General features: G+C 44.8%; 1 protein-coding gene across 1 annotated transcript in view; it reads left to right on the top strand.

Moving 5' to 3' along the window:
• The window catches only part of TDRD1 (tudor domain containing 1), a 246,820-nt gene that overhangs the window by 203,835 nt on the left and 22,141 nt on the right, over positions 1–20,844 (top strand). The window lies entirely within an intron of this gene.

Here is a 20,844-nt window from a genome sequence, read left to right as displayed (position 1 = left end):
AAGCCAAATTTATGGGAAATAAAATCCAGATTTATCCAGACCTCAACAGGGATACTCAGAAAAGACGTCATGACTTTTTAATTTTAAAGCCAAGGATTATTGCCTTAGGCGGATTATATATGCTGAAGTATCCCTGTAGATGCTTGGTTACACTTGAAAATGTTAGCTATGTTTTCTTAGACCCTCAAAAATTGGCTGTATTTATAAAAGCCAAGGAAGAGGGGAAGGTTCTACCCTGAATGACAACATAGGAAAAGATACTGTTAATGCCTGCTTGTGTGTGGATAACGCTCTCCACCTTGATTGATTAAATTTATTTCCTTTCTATTTTTCTGATATCTTGTTTTCCCAAATATGGTGGTCGTTATGTATATGATTTAATTTTCCTTTGATATGACAATATTGTTCAATTAATCTTAAACCTTGCATTTATAGTGATATGAATGTATTATTTTCAAAAGCTATAAATAAAAAATATATAAAAAAAAAAAAAATCAGAATGTAGATGGTTAGAATGGTGGTGGAGGAGGAGGAATAAAGGGGGTAGAATAACCAAATTATTATGGAAGCAAACTTCAAGAAATACAAAAAGCGGTTAAAAATTGCATGAAAGACTGTACCTTATCCCTTATTTGTCCTGTCTGTCTTGATTATCCCTTATTTGTCCTGTCTGTCTTGATTTAGATTGTAAGCTCTTTTGAGCATGGACTGTCTTTCTTCATGTTAGATTGTGAAGCGCTGCGTACGACTGGTAGCGCTATACAAATGATTTATAGTAGTAGTAGTAGTAGATAGACTTTAATATGTATACCTGAGTTTGATTTGTCCTTGCCATTCTCAGGGCACAGACCGTAGAAGTCTGTCTGGCACTGTTCTTGTACTAAAAGTTCTGAAGCTATTGTCGAAGCCCCTTAAAATTTACACTCTAGCCCATCCATGTCTATTCAGTCACGATCAGGGCACAGACCGTAGATGTCTATGCACTGGTTTTGCTTACCAATTACTGGTGTTACCACCTAATCTCTGCTAAGATTCTGTGGATCCATTCCTTCTAAACAGGATTCCTTTGTGTTTATCCCACACATGTTTGAATTCCATTACCGTTTTCATCACCACCTCCCGTGGAGGGCATTCCATGTATCCATCACCCTTTCCATGAAAAAAGTACTTCCTGACATTACTCCTGAGTCTGCCCCCATTCAACCTCAATTCATGTCCTCTAGTTCTACCGCCTTCCCATCTCTGGAAAAAGTTTGTTTGCGGATTAATACCTTTCAAATATTTGAACGTCTATATCATGTCACCCCTGTTTCTCCTTCAAGGTATACGTGTTCAGGTCGGCAAGTCTCTCGTACGGTTTGCAACACAAATCCCATATCATTTTTGTAGCTTTTCTTTCCACTGCTTAGTCTTTTTACATCTTTAGCAAGATATGGCCTCCAAAACTGAACACATTACTCAAAGTGGGGTCTCACCATCGACTTGTACAGGGGCATGAACACCTCCTTTCTTCTGCTGGTTATAACCCTCTCTATGCAGCCTAACATCCTTCTGGTCACAGCTGCTGCCTTGTCGCCATGTTTCTTAACCTTCAGATCTTCGGACGCCAACACCCCAAAGTCTTTCTCCTGAGTCGAGCTTACTAATCTCTCCCCTCCAATCCGGTATCTCTCTTTTGGGTTTCTGTACCCCAAGTGCATCACTCTTCACTTCTTGGCATTAAATTTTAACTCTCTTATACTTTATACCAGTCTGTTCATTCATATGTTTTTTTTTTGTTTTTTTTTTAAATTGCAGTGCGAGAGGAAGTGACGTCACAAGGCTGAATGGCCGCTTGATTCCTTAGCTCCGCACCTTCTCACCCAAATACAGCACCAATTGTGGTCATTCGCATCGCCTTTCGAGTGAAGTTGCTGCGGAAAGGTGGAGATTGCCGAACCCCATTACAATGAGTAAAAAAAGTAGCGGGCCGCTACGGGACAGTGAGTGCCTGTCCACGAGGCAGCTGGCAAAGGGCCTGTCGCATCCTGCGTCCCCTAAGCTGCGGAACACATCGGACTCGGAGCCGCCTGCCCTTAGAGAGGAGCGAGAGGACCCTGCCCCTACAACAGCATTCCTGACGGAACTGAAGAAGTGCTTTAATGCGATTCGAGCAGAAATCCTGGCGTCAAAGGAGGAGATCCTCGAACACGTGGATGCCCTGAGTGTCGATCTGCGAGAACTGGGGGGGGGGGGCAGGGTGGAGGCGTTAGAAAAGAGGGCAGATAACTAGCTGGAGAAGAACGAGGATACAGATAGGAGACTGACTAAAATGGCGGAGCAGGCAGTACAGCTACAATACCATTTGGACGACATTGAAAACAGGGGGCGCAGGCAGAATCTCCGCTTTCGCGGGGTCCCAGAGGCTGGAGGTATGGATGACGTCCCAGTGGTGGTGCGCGCCATTTGTATACAGCTGATGGGAAAAAGCTTCGACGCAGGAGCAATGGGCATCGATAGATCCCATAGAGCATTGGGGAAAACAAGAGACAATAGACCGCTGGATATAGTGGTCAGATTTACCGCATATGGGAGCAAGGAGCAGATATGGCAGAATGCGCACCAGAACCCTCTATTGGAATACAATGGGGCACGGATAACGATTTACCAGGATCTTTCCCTGTTTACTTTGAACCAGAGAAGAGACATGAAACCAGTAGTTAAAATTTTGACCAAGGAAAAGATACCCTATAGATGGGCTTTTCCGTTCGCCATCTGTTTGGAGATTAAAGGAGATAGGGCTCGCTGCAGAAAAGTGGAGAAGGCGTGGCAGTATTTGTTCTCAGCGGGACTGGCCCCGACCGAGGCCCTGCCGACTGGGATGGCACCCTCCACTAAGGCACGACTTCAGCAGTGAAAAAGAGTGGAGAAATCATCGAAGAAGAATGTGGCCCAGACATGAGAGGAGGTTGCACTGACTGACTATGCTGGTATCGGGTACCATTGCTCCTTTGGGGAACAATTTGGGGCACACGACTCGAAGGTGCCGAAAGGACATTTTACAAGGGTTGGAATGTGTGATGGGCAGTTGGGAGTGTGTGAATACAGTGAGGGTGGGAGGTAGGGTGCGGGGAGGGGGGATTGTGGTGTACTTCGCCTGTAAGTATATTGATAAGGGTTTTACATTAGTTATTTGTTTGGCTGTTGGGGTTTCTTTCTCTATAGTCCCAAGTAGTGTGGGGTCACACTGGTTGGTGGGTGGACACCGTAGAGGGGAGTAGGAGGTAAGGGAACGGGAGGGGGGTTCTAGGGAGTAGGGCGGGGGTAGAATGGGGTGAGGGCAGGGTTGGGGGTAGGTGGGAGGGGGGGGCGGGGTGTAGGGAACAGACCAAATATTTTTGTAACACTGTGTTATGAAATGATTCACTAGGATGGCAGACCTAAAATTTCTGACTTATAACAGTTATCAATAGAAATCAAACAAAATAAAACATGGAAAAGAAAATAAGATGATACCTTTTTTATTGGACATAACTGTATTAAGTATGTATTAAATGTATTAAGTTATGTCCAATAAAAAAGGTATCTTATTTTCTTTTCCATGTTTTATTTTGTTTGATTTCTATTGATAACCTTAAGAGTGGACTAACACGGCTACCACACTCCTCTGACTTATAACATAAAGGGGTTGAACTCACCCTACAAGAGACATGCCTTGGGGGCGAGAATTACGTCCGATGTGCCCACAGGTGGTCTTTCTGCAGGAAACTCACTTGCGCAGGCAGAACGAGGGGTTATTGTCCTCAAGGCAGTACCCCTTGGTGTGTTGTGCATCGGATGTGAAGGGAGCAAAGAAAAGAGGAGTGGCAATCATGTTTCATAAAGATATTCAGGCTCAGATATTGCACGGGAAGCGGAAGGCCGCTACCTCTTTGTACATGTCATGCTTGAACAGGAGGAATGTACATTGGCATGTGTATATGCGCCCAACAAGAGGCAGGAACGCTTCTTCCTGCGTCTCCAGAGGGACTTGCAGGCATTTGTCAGGGGCAGGGTGCTGGTGGCAGGAGATTTTAATGCGACCATGCACCCCGGCCTTGACAGGTCCGCACCTCCTGCCTCAAGTGATAATATGGTCTCTCTGGCCTTGAAAAACATGGAGGGGCTGGGGCTATGTGACGTGTGGAGACAGGGTCACCCTAGAGGGAGGGATTATACCTTCTATTCCCGGGTGCATTTATCCTACTCCAGACTGGAATATGTGTTCGTTGATAAGACTCTGCTAAGTGGGGGTGGGGGGGACTCCTCTATAGGACATATTTCTATTTCAGATCATGCTCCAGTCTGGGCTACCATCCCATCCCTTAGGGAGGAGATTAGAGACAGAAGATGGTCCCTTAACAACTGTTTATTACAAGACCAGGACACTGTGGCTAGATTTGTCCCAGTCCTGAAGGAATACTTTGACATCAACATGGAATCAGGCCCTACCTTGGGCACAGTATGGTACGCCTTTAAGGCAGTAGCGAGGGGCTATTTCATCAAGTGTACTAGTCAAAGGGCCAAGGTACAAAGGGCATGTTTGGTTCAATGTATGGTGAGGCTGGGGGCATTGGAGGACAGATACAGGGCAACTGGCTCTGTGTCTGACTACCGAAGGCTCCAAGAAGTGAGGCTGGAGATGGCTGAATGGCATGAAGAGAGCTTGTGGTTTGTATATGCCCGTTTAAAACAGGTTTACTATGAAAGCACTAATAAGCCGGGAAGGTTGTTGGCCAACAAGTTGCGGAAGTCGAGAGCTGACTGGCAAATCTTGAGAGTGAGAGATGATAAGGGGACCCTGGTGCAGACCTCAGCCTTGATTAGGGAGCGATTTGCTCAGTATTATGAATGATTATATAGGGAGGATGCTGCTGTACAGACTGGGGAGATAGAGCAATACTTGAAAGACAGAGGCTTGTCGGTGCTGTCAGAACAGCAGAAGAGAGACCTAGAAGCCCCGATGCAGGTAGCCGAAGTGCTTCAGGTAATTAAATTACTGCCGGCTGGTAAGACCCCGGGTCTAGATGGGGTACACAAATGAGTTTTTCAAGACCTTCGGGGGGGAGGGAACTGGCACCATATCTGGTGATGGTTATCAATTCTATGAGGGAGGGGGGCTAGGCTCCCCCAATCCATGATGGAGGCCTGGGTGGCGGTAATCCCAAAACCAGGAAAGGATAAGGCAGAGTGTGCATCCTATTGCCCTATCTTGATACGTAACGCCGATGTCAAGATAATGGCAAAGATGCTAGCTAACCGCCTGGGCGGGGTGCTTTCCACCCTAATCCATCCGGATCAAGTTGGATTCGTAGCTAGGAGGTAGACAACGGATAATATATGCAGAACGTTGAACTTGTATAGTGCACAAGTAAAGGCCACTCCAGTAGTGTTGTTAGGACTACGCGGAGAAGGCCTTTGACACAGGGTCCATTGGGGATACCTGGACAAAGTACTACAATGAGTGGGGATAGGTCAGTATTACAGATCCTGGATCCAAGCACTTTACTCGTCCCCACAAGCCTGTGTGAGAATAAATGGGGGGAACTCAGGGGCTTTTAGGTTGGGAAGAGGAACCAGACAGGGTTGCCCTCTGTCTCCCTTGTTGTTTGCGCTGGCAATGGAGCCATTGGCGGCGGCAGTACCTGAGAACGTCAACATCACTGGGGTCCGGGTGGGGGCCCAGGAACACAAAATCGCACTATTTGCAGACGATGTTCTCCTGTATCTGACAAAGCCTTTGGTCTCACTTCCCAATTTGATGAGGGAGATAGAGGGATACACCAGGATATCCGGATACAAGTTGAATGCTAGCAAATCGATTGGCGTGGCAGTGGGCATTTCGCCGAATTTGTTGGAAACGCTGAAGACATCCTTTGCTTTTAAATGGGCAGAAAGGGACTTAAGGTACCTGGGGGTGCAAATTCCTAAACACTTGTCAGAGCTGTTTGACGTTAACTACCTGGGACTTAAGAGAGAAATATTAAGAGACTTGGATCGCTGGACGCCTATGGGGCTATCCTGGCTGGGTCGGATTGCCACAATTAAGATGAATGTGTTGCCCCGGCTCCTGTATTTATTTCAAGTAATTCCTTCAGGTCAGCAAGTCTTTCTTCATACGTCTTGGAACGCAAATCCCATACCATCCTCGTAGCTTTTCTTTGCACCACTTCCATTTTTTAAACATCCTTCGCAAGATACGGCCTCCAAAACTGAACACAATACTCCAGGTGGGGCCTCACCAACGTCTTATACAGGGGCATTAAAACCTTCTTTCTTCTGCTGGTCACTCCTCTCTCTATACAGCCTAGCAATCTTCTGCTACGGCCACTGCCTTGTCGCACTGTTTCGTCGCCTTCAGGTCCTCAGATACTATCACCCCAAGATCCCTCTCCCCGTCCGTGCCTATCAGACTCTCCCCGCCTGAACATGTATACCCTGGAGGAAAGGAGGAACTGGGGTGATATGATACAGACGTTCAAATATTTGAAAGGTATTAATCCGCAAACAAATCTTTTCCGGAGATGGGAAGGCGGTAGAACGAGAGGACATGAAATGAGATTGAAGGGGGGCAGACTCAGGAAAGATGTCAGGAAGTATTTTTTCATGGAGAGGGTGGTGGACGCTTGGAATGCTCTCCCGCGGGAGGTGGTGGAGATGAAAACGGTAACGGAGTTCAAACATGCGTGGGATAAGCATAAAGGAATCCTGTGCATAAGGAATGGATCCTCAGAAGCTTAGCTGAAATTGGGTGGCGGAGCAGGTGGGGGGAAGAGGGGGTTGGTGGTTGGGAGGCTAGGATAGGGGAGGGCAGACTTAAGCCGCATCGAGCCTGCCATGAGTGGGAAAGCACGGGGTACAAATGTAATAAAATAAATAAATAAATAAATATACGGTCTGTACCAGAGCCGATGATGGGAGGCGGGACTGGTGGTTGGGAGGCAGGAAATACTGCTGGGCAGACTTATACGGTCTGTGCCCTGAAAAGGACAGGTACAAATTCAAGGTAAGGTATACACATATGAGTTTGTCTTGGGCAGACTGGATGGACCATGCAGGTCTTTTTCTGCCGTCATCTACTATGTTACTATGCGTGTGGCTAGGTCGTTTCTATCAAGCTTGCAGGATAGCTTAAATAGGTTCATCTGGAACCAGAAGAGACCGAGACTCTCCCGAGCGCTCTTGTATAAGAGTAGAAAGGAGGGGGGATGAGGAATCCCTAACCTCTTTTGGTATTATTGTGCGGCGCAGTCAAGGGCGGTGGTGGAGTAGTTTCGCAGAGATGAACATAAACTGTGGGTCCACATGGAGCAAACCTTGGTGGGTTCCCGTAAATTAGGCCATCTAATGTGGTTGTCGGCACGGTATAGAGGTCAGGTAGATAAATTCCCACCCACAGTGCAGGCCACATTTTATTATTGGGACCTTATGTTTGGGGAACGCCAGCCCCCAATCTCCAGCCTTGCGCAGATAGTGGACAATCCGGGGTTCCCTTCGGGGTTGGGGGATGCCACCTTTTGTAGATGGGCGAAAAATGGATTAGACGTGGGGGCAGTTGCATGTGGGAACAGGAGTGATACCCTTTGAGAACTTGGTGGAGGACTATAGACTTAGGCAGGAGGATCACTACGCATACTTACAGACCCTATACTTAATGCAAGGACCCAGTTATGTAGGATGCATGAAGAAGGAGGCTCACCCCATGGAGCTTCTGTGTGTAGACTTTAAGACCACACGTGGAATGATATCTTCCTTATATGCACACCAGTTAGCTCGACACAGACCCTCTCATATACACAGGAAGAGGTGGGAGCAAGAGTTGAACTTTACCAGAGAAAAGCTGGGGGCAGTTGGAGAGTGGTATACTGAAGTCTGTACGATCGGTAGCCTTGCAGGAGAAAGCAATCAAAGTCTTTTTACAGATGGTATCTTACGCCTGTAAGGTTACACCATATGTATCCATCAGTGTCGAGGGAATGCTGGAAGCAGTGTGGGGGGTAGGAACTATGGGACATATATGGTGGTCCTGTCATAAGGTGCAGGCGTACTGGTGTGGTGTTCAGTCTAGGCTCCAAATATGGATTGGACGGTCTGTGCAGTGGCATCCCCTGATCTTTGTACTGGGGCGGCAGCCAGAGGGTGTACATTTGCATCAATGGTCTTTGGTGAGGGGATCCTTGCATGCTGCCCGGATTAACCTGGCAAAGCACTGGAGGGCATTGCGGGTTCCCTCACTGACAGATTGTACATAAGTAATGCCATACTGGGAAAAGACCAAGGGTCCATCGAGCCCAGCATCCTGTCCACGACAGCGGCCAATCCAGGCCAAGGGCACCTGGCAAGCTTCCCAAACGTACAAACATTCTATACTTGTTATTCCTGGAATTTTGGATTTTTCCAAGTCCGTTTAGTAGCGGTTTATGGACTTGTCCTTTAGGAAACCGTCCAACCCCTTTTTAAACTCTGCTAAGCTAACCGCCTTCACCACTTTCTCCAGCAACGAATTCGAGTTTAATTACACGTTGGGTGAAGAAAAATTTTCTCCGATTTGTTTTAAATTTACTACACTGCAGTTTCATCGCATGCCCCCTAGTCCTAGTATTTTTGGAAAGTGTGAACAGAAGCTTCACATCCACCTGTTCCACTCCACTCATTATTTTATATACCTCTATCATGTCTCCCCTCAGCCGTCTCTTCTCCAAGCTGTATAGCCCTAGCCTCCTTAGTCTTTCTTCATAGGGAAGTCGTCCCATCCCCGCTATCATTTTAGTCGCCCTTCGCTGCACCTTTTCCAATTCTACTATATCTTTCTTGAGATGCGGTGACCAGAATTGAACACAATACTCAAGGTGAGATATATATGTGAGATGGAGAGATTGACAGCTGTGAAACAGAGAACTATGCCCAAATGGGAAAAAGTGTGGCTGCCATTCTTGACTGAATGTTTGTGATAGCAGATGGTTGGTCTGAGAGGGGAGGGAGGGGGTAGTGGGAAGTGTAGGTAGGGCGATTCTTGGAGGTAGAAGGGGGGTAGGTAAATAGGGTGGGGGGAGGGTTTCAATAAAATGGATAAAAATTGAAGTATAAAATGTTATAGTGGAACCGATGACTGTATAAGGTATTCTTTGTTTAATACTCAGTATTATGGTTGGCTCACTCGGAGTAAGATGTAACAAGCCGAGTTAAGTATATTATGTGTTATGTTCATAATGCTCAATAAAGACTTCTACAAATTAAAAAAATATTGCAGTGCTCAGTGTGTTGAAGTGTTTAACTATTCTGTTCCACAGAACCAGCATATAACACTACAAATGTATTCCCATCATTGCATTGGACCCTGCCTACCTTCCTTTGTTCTAGCCCTTGTATCGGTTCCTAAGATGGTAAAGTCCAGTTCTATATATTGCTGGTATATGATTTGAACCACATATCACTACATGGTAGAGGCATTATAGTACTTACCTTATTGCTGGTCCTTGTGTGTTTAAGTTCTTTATCAGTGCTGCTGGCGCTGTTTGTGTGTTAGTGCTGTCAGTGCAGTAAAATGTCATCTGATTTCTTTAATATCAGCTGTTCTCTACGCGGTGCCATGTTTCGCCTTACTGGCGTCTTCAGGAGAACATATTCTTATTTCAGTAGTCGACTTTTTTCACTCTGTCGACCCGGGGGAGTCTGATTAAGCTCCTCCCCTCAACCAAGACGCCTCACATGCTCAATGAGAGAATTCAGAGAGTTCTTTTGTAATCTGACATGTTTTGTAATATCCACATTTAAAATGTCCAGTAACTTGTTGTAAGGGTTCTCTGATATTGTAATTTCTATCTTTGCTTAATAATTTGTTTAAATTAGGATCTCTGGAATAGGCGATCCTTACATGTTGATCTTCCAAAATAGGGTGAACTTGCATGATTTTCCAGTGTGTACAAATTATTTGTGTAGCCTTCCTGGCTCCATCAGAGTAACACGTCACAAATGTGTTGATTTTTATCATCTTTTGGATATACTACAGTGGACGTTAATTGTGATAGACCTCATCAAGTTCCCGCCATGTTTTTACTTGATGTAGCTGAAATAGTTTTAATGGAAAAGTTACATTCATAAATGGTGGAGATACATTGGCAATATTTTCTTCTTGTGGAAGGGTGACATTACACAATTACACGAGTTCCATGATTGGCTATTTACTTGTGACAGTAACATCACATTTACCGTACAGTTTTCTGAACAACAAATTCATTTTTTAGACGTTAATATAGAACAACTAGTGACACGAAGATTTAGAACTTCAGTTTATGTTAATTCCACCAATCATAGCATGATACTTCATTTTGATAGTAGTCATTCAAGATCATTGAAGTCAACTTATCCTTCTCTCAATTTATCCAGTTCAGAAGAATATGCTTAGACGAGGAGACTTTTAAGAATCAAGCCAAGCATTGTATGAGCAAACTTGCAAATGGAGGGTATCCCAAACATATTTTAAAATCCTCTTTTAAATTATATTTTTATTAAAGGTTTTGTCTACAGAGAATGCAAAAGTAAACACAAAATCAAACAACCCCCCCCCCCCCCCCGGAAATTAACCCCCCCCCCCCCCAAAAAAAAAAAAATCATAAGTATAATCAACGCCAAAGTTCCATGGCAATACCCGGAGACAAATTGCAGGGTTACACAAGTTCAAGGAGTGCTATGTGGCTCCTGACAAAAAAGGTCTAAACGAGCCCAGGTCCTCAAAACAGACCTAATATTTAGACGTCTATGGGCCAAAATTTTCATATTTTCTGATCACGCATACATAACTCCACCATTCATTATAATTCAGGTACACATTATGTTTCCAATTGGAGACAATTAAATGCAAGGCAACAGCTAGCAGTATGTTATACAATTTCTTATCAGACTCCAAAAGAGGGATAGTAGGACAAGAAGCTCGTAAGATCACAACCTCATAAGAGAGCGCAGTGGACTCAGGCAAGTGAAAGATAAGACACATTTTTGACCAAATTAGTTGCCAGTAAGCTCTGACGTTTTTACAGTAGAAAACCATATGTGCCAGTGAACCATCTCTTTCCTGACAAGACCAGCAGTTGAAGTTGACACTCTTAGTGATTCTGGCCACTCGAGCAGGAGTCCAATAGGTTTTGTGGAAGATGAAATATGAGGATTGAGATATTGCTGCTGACTTCGTGGGACGTATGGAGTTAACCCAGAAAGTAGACCAATCAAATTCAGACGCATCCAAACCGAACTCCGCTTCCCAAGACATCCTCAATGGAGCAACTGCATCGGCATGTAGATCCTGAATTTTTTTTATATAGCAGAGAAGCCTTCTTACGACCTGATGTAATGGTGTGACAAAAGGAGATAAACTCTGAAGGATTCGAGATAAGTGAATTGGAGACCTGAAAGGTTGCAATATATGTGGAGATGTCCTTCCATGTGCCAGAATCTAGCAAAGAAACATTATACAATGCAGACAGAGCAGCAGGCGATAACAGAGTACCAGCAATATACAGTTGCGACAGCTGCCATACACCCCTCTCTTGCCATTCCGCTGTTTGAGACTGCAGGAGACCAGCTGGAAAACCAGAGTTATACCAGAGAGATATATCCTCCAAAGAGAGAGCACGGATTCCAAGGCCAGCCCTAAACGTACGGATATCAGAGGCAGAGGCTTTTAACAGCTGAATGCGTCTGGTATAGGGGTACAAATCTGCAACTAGTGAAACAACAGATAGCTTTCTCCTTTAGATTATATTAGTAGATATTTATAAAGCTATTAGCCACAACTTTGTAGATGTTTTTATTTTGTGACATCTGTTATTAACTTATCTATTTTCTATGATCCCCATTGAACAGCCAGTTGGAAAATTTCAGAATATAAAAATCAAAACAAGAACTTTCTATAAAATGTCATTATTAGATGACCTGGTGAAATCAAGTTGGTTTTCTGTTAGTGGTTTTGTCATATTGTAATGAAATAAGACCAGTTGGAAATATGCTGTAATATCTCTATTTTCAGTATCTCAGTGGCATCCCTGCAGTTTTTGTTTTCAGAGGGGTTAATGTTTAATGCTCCTTCCAAAATACCCAGTGATCTCATTTCATTAAGGTAATTGTGAAAGCTGCTGTATTATTAAAAAATATAAATTCAAAACAGCTCACACAGTAGAGGATATCAAAAAGTACAGTTAAGTTGTAATGGGTAAGTCTCATAAATCTGCCACGGCTGGCATCACTTCACTCTCGCGGTGAAACTCTCTCCGTGTACATATTCTAATCACAGACTTTACCCCCTACCAACCAATGCTTGAGTTTCTTAACTCTTTATTACTGGCATTGTATAAAAATTGAGGCAATATGTTACTTATCTTATTTTCAAACTGGTGTGCTCTCAAACTCCAACAGGTTGGTAGGGGGTAAAGTCTGTGATTAGAATATGTACACGGAGAGAGTTTCACCGCGAGAGTGAAGTGATACCAGCCGTGGCAGATTTATGAGACTTACCCATTACAACATAACTGTACTTTTGATATCCTCTACTGTGTGAGCTGTTTTGAATTTATATTTTAGTACTACTACTACTACTACTTAACATTTCTAGAGCGCTACTAGGGTTACGCAGCGCTGTACAATTTAACAAAGAGAGACAGTCCCTGCTCAAAGAGCTTACAATCTAATAGACAAGTGAACGGTCGGTCCGATAGGGGCAGTCAAATTGGGGCAGTCTGGATTCACTGAACGGTAAGGGTTAGGTGCCGAACGCAGCATTGAAGAGGTGGGCTTTAAGCAAAGACTTGAAGATGGGCAGGGAGGGGGCTTGGCGTAAGGGTTCAGGAAGGTTGTTCCAAGCATAGGGTGAGGCGAGGCAGAATGAGCGGAGCCTGGAGTTGGCGGTGGTGGAGAAGGGTACTGAGAGGAGGGATTTATCCTGTGAACGGAGGTTAGTAGAGAAGTGCCCTTGTATTTTGGCAGTATTATTAAAAAAGACAACTAGAAAGCAAGAAATTTACCCTCATTTTTATTGGACTTCTCTTTTAAACTGGCAGAAATAGGAGCTTTTCTTCTCCCAGAAAGCATAGGACCTGCTTTCTGCAAATGAGTAATGTTGCTGAACTGTTAAGCCTGCACTTTTCCTCCAGCTATTTAGGGGAGTGAAGATAAGGGAATTTAGAAATAGGGTTGGAGAGAGTATAAGCTATTAAGTCCAAAAATACTTCATGAAAACTAAAGGTAAGCCATCCTGTGAGATATGAGAACATTAGCGTTGCCATACTGGGACAGACTGAAGGTCCATCAAGCCTAGTATCCTGTTTCCAACCGTGGTCAATCTAGGTCTCAAATACCTGGCAAGATCCCAGAACAGTAGAACATTTTATACTGCTTATCCTAGAAATAAGCAATGGATTTCTCAAGTCCATCTTAATGGCTTATGGACTTTTCTTTTTAGGAAATCATCCAAACCTTTTTAAAACCATGCTAACTGCTAACTGCTTTCACTATATTCTCTGGCAACAAATTCTGGAGTTCAATTACACATTGAGTGAAAAAAATATTTTCTCCAGTTTGCTTTAAATTTACTACTTGGTAGCTTCATTGCATGCAGCCCTAGTACTAGTATTTTTGGAAAGAGTAAATATGCAATTCATGTCTACCTATTCCACTCCACTCAGTATTTTATAGACAGGAAACAAACAAGCCAGATCAGCAGTTAATATTCCTGTTTAGTTAGTCCTTTTAATTAGTAGGCTTTGAAAATTATGGGGATTTCACTGCAGGTCACATGAAATCATGCGCCCACACATGTTGTAGTCTCAGAATCCAAAAATATATATTTGGGGAAATGGTGCTGGATGTAATTTTTTTTTATACTTGTTTCCTTAACGTCAGCTCCACTCTTCTACACAAGTGGGTGTTATCCCCTCCTACCAGTAGATGGAGGAAGAGAAAAAAATGAGTTTTACCAGTGACCTCGTCAGTATTAGCTGGTGGTGCTCCCTGGAAAGACCCAATATTTTTCTCTACCTCAGCAGATGGTAGGTGTGCTGCCTGGTGATTTTGTCTGTAGCCTAACTCTCTGCTCTGTTGGCTGTATGTGCACAGCTTGGTTGAGCCTAAGGGTGGCTCCCTGACTGTCCATTTCCTGGACCAGACCTGGTTGAGCTTGGAGTTTGGTTCTGCTGCCCCCAGTCGTGCTACTTAATGTCCACTGGGTGAGGCTTGTGGATTGATCCTGCAGGACCCTGCCTGAGGCATTTGGGTCCCCATTCCCCCACGCCTACTTGCCTGCCTGCTATGTTTGGGTATACTTCCTTATGCTTTCCTACAGTTGCTGGGCTTGGGGGGACAAAATTCCTAAATGGTTTGCCGGGCTTAGCTTTATTCCTGTATGCAGCAAATAAGGTTTTTGCTGAAAGGAAAAAAATATGTGCATGTGATAAGAGCAGGAGCATCGGCAGAGATGCTAGAACCCCAGGTCCAAGTTGGCTTGAGGAACTACTCAAGCCTACACATGCCAGTTATGTGGCCGGGCATGGCTGTAAGCAGATGCTGCAGTGTTTGCAAGAGCCCTGTCTTCCCTTCCTGTGATGAGTGTCCTGGGAGAAGGGTCGTAGGGGGCCACCGGAACTATCTCCTCATCTCCTTACTCTGAGGCATCGGTCTCAATAACTTCAGCTGGAATGGTAGCCACTTTTTCAGGATCCCTCACAGCCTCTATTGGGGGGTGGGAGGCCTTGCCTCCCCACCCACCTCAGGTCCACCTGCAGGGGTTGTTTTGGCTCCAGAGCTTGATTCAAATGGTTAAACAAGCCGTGCAGGAAGATTTTAGCCCCTCACCTAGCAGTGGGGCCCCTAGGGGCCCAGATGCTTCTGACCAGGGCCCCCTGGAGGAGTCTAGCACCACAGAGGGGATCGGGGGTTTTGAATGTCCTGGTCAGGTCTGGGATATCAAGGGAGGACCTAGAGGTCTTTCTGATCCTTAGTTCCTCTCAGATTTAGATGAAATTCCCCCATGGGAGAGGAGGAGGTGGTCAGGCTCTTTTGTTTCAAGGAGCTTTCTTGTCTCATTGGGGTTAAAAAGACTTTTGGGATGCTCAGGTTGACCGCTGTGGACCTCTCGGAGGGGGACTGTCTCTTAGAGGTCTTTGCTGTCCTTTGAAGCATTTTCTGCTTCATAAGGCACCTGCATGATGATGGTAGAGTGCGAGGCCCCAGACGGGGCTCTCAAGGGGACTCGAGCCCTCGACTGCCTTTATTCCTTTGCCCCTGAGGAGGTGACGTATTGGGTATACCTTAAGGTGGTCATTCTCATTTTGGCAGTCACCAAGGTGGCTGCTATGTTCAATGGGGTTGAGCCTAGCCTTTTCAGTAGGGGTATTAAGCCATCCAGACAGCCATCTGTGATGGCTCTGTGGCACATGCCATGCTGTGCTGGCTGCAGCAGCAGCAGCTGGAATAGGCAGAAGTTTCCTGCCTTCTTGGCAAATGTCCTCTATGATCTGGTCCATTTGTCGTCTTGGTCGGTGTGCTCGACTGTGGCAGACCGTCACTGGCTGTGGCTCAGCCATTGGGTGGCAAAAGCGGCCTCCAAGAAGCTGCTTTGCAAGCTGCCCTTTCAAGGGTGCTTGCTATTTGGAGAGGACCTGGAGAAGTTGAAGGATATGGGGGAGGCTAGACCCCCCTTCATCTTCATGAGCAAGGGGGGGGGAGCAGGTTCCAGCCAGCCGCACGTGCTCCAACCCTGGCCTCCAGTTTAGGGAGGCCCTTTCATCAGACTCCTTTTTGGGACCCTAGGAGAGCCGGACCTTCAGCCCCTACAAGTGGAGCTCCAGTGGTATGTCCTGCCCAGTGAGGATGCACTGGGTCTCTTGGTGGTGCAGATGGGGGTGCAGGTTGTGTCTCTTCCACTGTGAGTGGGCCCACACTTCCTCAGAACCAGTGGGTTCTGGATGTGGTCAAGAAGGGATACTCCCTGGAGCTTACCTGCTCCTTTCCAATGTGGATCCGAGCAAAAGTGCCAGGTTTTCACACTTACTCTCGTGCACCTGTTGGAGCTCACTGCTTTCGAGCAGGTGCTTCGTATAGAGCTTAGTCTGGGCTGTTATTCAATTTACTTTGTGCTCCTGAAGAATGGCAGTTCCTTCCATTCTATCTTGGACTTGAAAGATGTTGGCACCTGCCTGTGGGTTAAGCTTTTTCGCTTGGAAACCCAGCTGGGCGAATTCCTGATGTCCCTGGACTTCATTGAGGCCTATCTGCACATTCCCATTGTTGATCTTCACAGGCATTCACTTCACTTCTGTGTGCTTGGGCATCATTACCAGTTTTGGGCCCTGCCCTTTTGTCTGGCTATGGCCCCCTGCACCTTTTTCAAGGTTATGGTGGTGGTCATGGCTTTCTGTGCTGCCAGGGTGTTAGTCTGTCCTTATCTGAACAACTGACTAATTTGAGCGGACTCAGCAGTGTAGACCAGCCTGGCCACTTCTCAAGTTATTTCCTGGTTGGAGACCATAGGCTCTGTTGTGAATTGGAGCAAGTCACCTGATTCCCTCCCAGGCCTGGAGTACCTGGGAGCTTGCTTCAATACTGTCCAGGGGATGGTGTTCCTCCCAGAGAAATGGGTGGAGAAACTTTGAGCGCAGAAGCACAGGTTGTGCAATCTTCCAGTTCCTATGGTATGAGACTACTTGCAACTCCTGGGCTCAATGGTAGTGACGCTGGAGGTGGTGCCTTGAGTGAAGGCTCAAATGCAGCCCCTACTGTGGGCCCTCGTCTCAGTGGGCTCCAGTCTCTCAGGGCTTCCACCATCCTCTGCCTCTTCCCCCAAGGTGGGGCTCAGTCTGTCCTGGCGGGACAGCATAGGGGTGGTGCTGCTGGATCTCCCCCAGTGGGTGCTTAACATAATAAATGATGGCAGGCAAAGGCCTGAATGGTCCATCCAGTCTGCCCAACAGTCACACTCTTTATCAATTCATGATTAAATCAACAATGAATGTGATTTGATAATATATACTTCATTATGAAAGGCATTTCTGGTACATAGACCGTAGAAGTCCGCCCTGCTCTGTCCTTATGTTCCACTTACTGGAGTTGCCGTCAAAGTTCATTCTAGCTTATCCAAATCTGTCTTGTCATTTATGGGACCCAGACCATAAAAGTCTGTCCAGCACTGTTCCAGCTACTGAAGTTGCTATTGAAACCCTTTTCTGTCTATCCTAAATTGGATTGCCATATACAGACACAGACCTACAAAGTCTGCCTGTCACCGGCCTTAGTTCTTCACAGCCGGAGTAGCCATCCAAGTGTCACTCACACATTCACCCCCTGCAGCCATTTAAGGGTTTTTTTTTTTATTTGTTTTTTGTTTTCCACCATCTATTTTCTAAATAGGGTTCCTCTATGTTCAACCCACACCTTTTTGAATTCAGTCACTGTTTTTGCATTCTAGGCATCAACCATCCTGTCCATGAAAAAGAATTTCCAGATATTACTCCTGAGTAACCTCAACTCATGTGCTCTAGTTTTACCATTTCCCCTTCTCTGGAAGAGATTTGTTTCTATATTAATACCTTTCAAGTATTTAAATGTCTGTATCATATTTCACCTGTCCCTGCTTGTAACCAGAGATGCAAGTCTCCTCAGCTGTTGAGCTCATTGTCCGGGCCTTGTAACTCAAGGAGCCTGGATTCCACAGGAGAGTGTTTGGTCCCAGTCATCTGGAAACCCAGGTGTTTTGCCTGGCCCTGTTGGAATTCCTGCTGCTCCTTCAGGGAAAGGTGGTCAGGGTGTTGTCCAGTGTCACTATATCAACAAACAGTCATCAGGCGGTGGCCTTGGAAGCAGCATGCTTCTGTTGGTGGGCAGAATTACACCTGCAGGCCCTCATGTCTGCTCACATGTGTCCCTTCCCCCACTTTATTTTCTTTTCTTGGCGCCTTTTTTTATCCATTTAAATCACTGCGTCACCATTTTGGAATTTTTACTTGGACCAGAGACAGCTCGCTGATGCTGCACTTCTTATTTCTCTACAGAGATCTTTTTCAAGGTATGTTCCACTCATTTAACCTCGCTGTCCATTTCCCCACTATATGTTCCATTTGATTTCTCTGTGATAGTTTCAGCGCTTGTTTCTGATATTGTTATACTCTCACTGTTAGTCTCACAGTGCTGTAGATAGTTCATTTCGCTTCTCTTCACAACATATTTTTTAATACTTATTCATACTCTCATGCTCACTATTACCTCCTGACTGTACTCGCACACATTTTATCAGTTTTTCATTTTTTACATTGCACGCCCTCCCCCCCCCCCCCTTTTTTTCAGTTCACATTGCCCATATTTTTTGTCTGTCGTTTTTACCCACTTTATTTCACTGCAGATATATTTATCCCGACCCTTCCTGGTGCTAAATTGTCTTACTGCATCACTTCATTTTCTCCTTTCCTAGTTTTGTCTCACCATATTATGCGCGTACAATTTCATTATGTTGACGTAACCATATTTTTTGTCACTCATTACCACACCACCAATAACCATATCAGAGCATTCATGCTTTATTACTCTGGTTTTTTTTATATACATACACGTGTCAGTTTGCAACACATAACCTGACATTCACAAGCACTTCCTGATTCACAGTGTTTTAAATATACAACTTCAGCTTTCTTGGTCTTTTTTTATTTTTTTAGCTGTTTGTCATTACAAAGAGCTTTCTATATCTCCATATCTGTCCCAGTGTAATCATGTTGTCTCACTTCCATTTTGTGTACACTGTTGTGGCTGTCAGCCTAACCCGACCCTATTTCCTTATGACTTTTATTAATTTTTCAAGACGATGGAGAACACATTCTCTCACATTAAACAGGTGCCCTTGAATTCATTGTCTGTATTATATTACTCAATTGTAAATATCCACATTGACTGCTATATATTCCATGTTGCAAACTGGTGAGCAATCATTCTATAGAGCACCTAACCAAAACATGTATATTTGTTTTACTTGTTTAATGTTTTTTTTCTTTATGCATATATATCTTAGTATATATATGTATCTGTATTTTTAGACCAGATTTTCTCATCCACTTTTATCAACCATTATTCACATTTTGATGTTTTTACATACACTATATGAAGGTCAGTCTTTTATATTTATTTGTACATGACTTTTTTTTTATTCTGTTCATACATTATATAAAAATTTTTAATATGTTTACAGTTTTGTTTATATATATATATTTTTTTAAATTTTTTTTGCATGTATATATATTTTTCCTATGTACATTCTTTTATTGTTCATAGTTTTTAATTTAGACTCCTGAAGCAGGCTAACTTCTGAAACACAGTGCTGTGTCGAGTCTTCACCAATAAATGTTTTACTATCCTTAGAAGTCTCCTCGTTTGTTCCTGACCGTCCTGGTCGGTCTATTTCCCACTTTCTGCTACTGTTGGCCCTCATAGTGGTCCATATTGCAGGCAAGGACAACGTACAAGCATACTTATGTCACTGGATCCAGGAGACAGCGACATCCTGGACTGCTAGGGCTCTCCATAGTTCGGAAAATTTCTTCAGTCATTGGAGGGAACCGGTCTCAAGGAATGCATGCCCTAATTCAACCATAGCTGACGTAGGAGCCCCTCTCTTCTCTCCTTGGCCTCTGATAGGCAGTCTGTTATATAGGACAACATGCCATCCTTTTGCTGATGGCTCTGGATTTTCGTCGCTAGCCATGGTATGCAGATCTTATGCGTCTCTTGGAGGGTGATCCTCTCCAATTTGCCAGAGGTTGGGGCCTTCTCAGGCAAGAGCTGGTAAAATGGAGGATCCGGATCTCTTCTGGCTTACTGTCTGACCATTGAGAGGAGGCGCTTAGAGAAGTGCAGTTTTTCTCTTGCAGTGGTTTCTATGTTGCCCCGCTCTCTGAAGTCCTCCAAATCTTTGGCTTATGTTAGGATGTGGAAGGTTTTTGAAACCTGGTGTGTGGGACTATCTCTGTCCCCTTTGGAGGGCTCTGGTCCTCGATATTCTAGGATTCTTGCAGCAGGGGCTGGACCAGGTTCTGGTGTTGAGCTCCCTGAGGGTCCAGGTGACTCCTCTGTTCGATTTTTGGGATTGGGTGAAAGGCACATCCCTGAGAGGTGTGGTGCATTTGCACCCCCCCCCCCCCCCCCAACATTACATCCCTCCCTTCCCTCATGGGACCTCAGTCTGGTTCAAATCCGGGCTAAAGGCCTACATGTTTGATGCTGCTTTCAACTCCTGACTTGTAACTTTTATCTTATCCTTATGTGTCCTTCTGTCTGTCCTTCCCTTATCCTTTTTGGTCCTGTCTGTTTGTCCTGATTTAGATTGTAAGCTCTTTTGAGCAGGGACTGTCTTTCTTCTTCATGTTCAATTGTAAAGCGCTGCATACAACTGGTAGCGCTATAAAAGTGATTTATAGTAGTAGTAGTTGGCTCCATTTGGGCCCCTCTGCTTGCCCTCCGCTAAAGACCTGGCTCTCAAGATGTTTTTGTGATCGACATCACCGTGTCTCATAGAGTTTCCTAGCTGCAGGCGCTGTGTTGTTGAGACCCATATCTCTCTACTGCGGAGGGTTCCGTTTCTCTTTTCATGGTCCCTTTCTTTCCTTTTTCTCTGTTCTATGTGAATCAGGAAGTTTGTTTGCCCTCCTTTGTGAAGGAAAGCTCTGCTATTGTACTTGAAGGAAATGAATGATTTTTACCTCTTGGATCACCTTTTTGTTATTTTCTGTGGCCCATGGAAGAGCCAGGCTCTAAGATCTCCATTGTGAGGTGGATCAAGGCGGCTATTGAGTCGGCCTACAT

Source organism: Microcaecilia unicolor, chromosome 5, assembly GCF_901765095.1.
Source record: "Microcaecilia unicolor chromosome 5, aMicUni1.1, whole genome shotgun sequence".
Lineage (NCBI taxonomy): Eukaryota > Metazoa > Chordata > Amphibia > Gymnophiona > Siphonopidae > Microcaecilia > Microcaecilia unicolor.
Note: the sequence above shows the minus strand (reverse complement) of the source record. Positions and strands in the feature narration are given on the sequence as shown.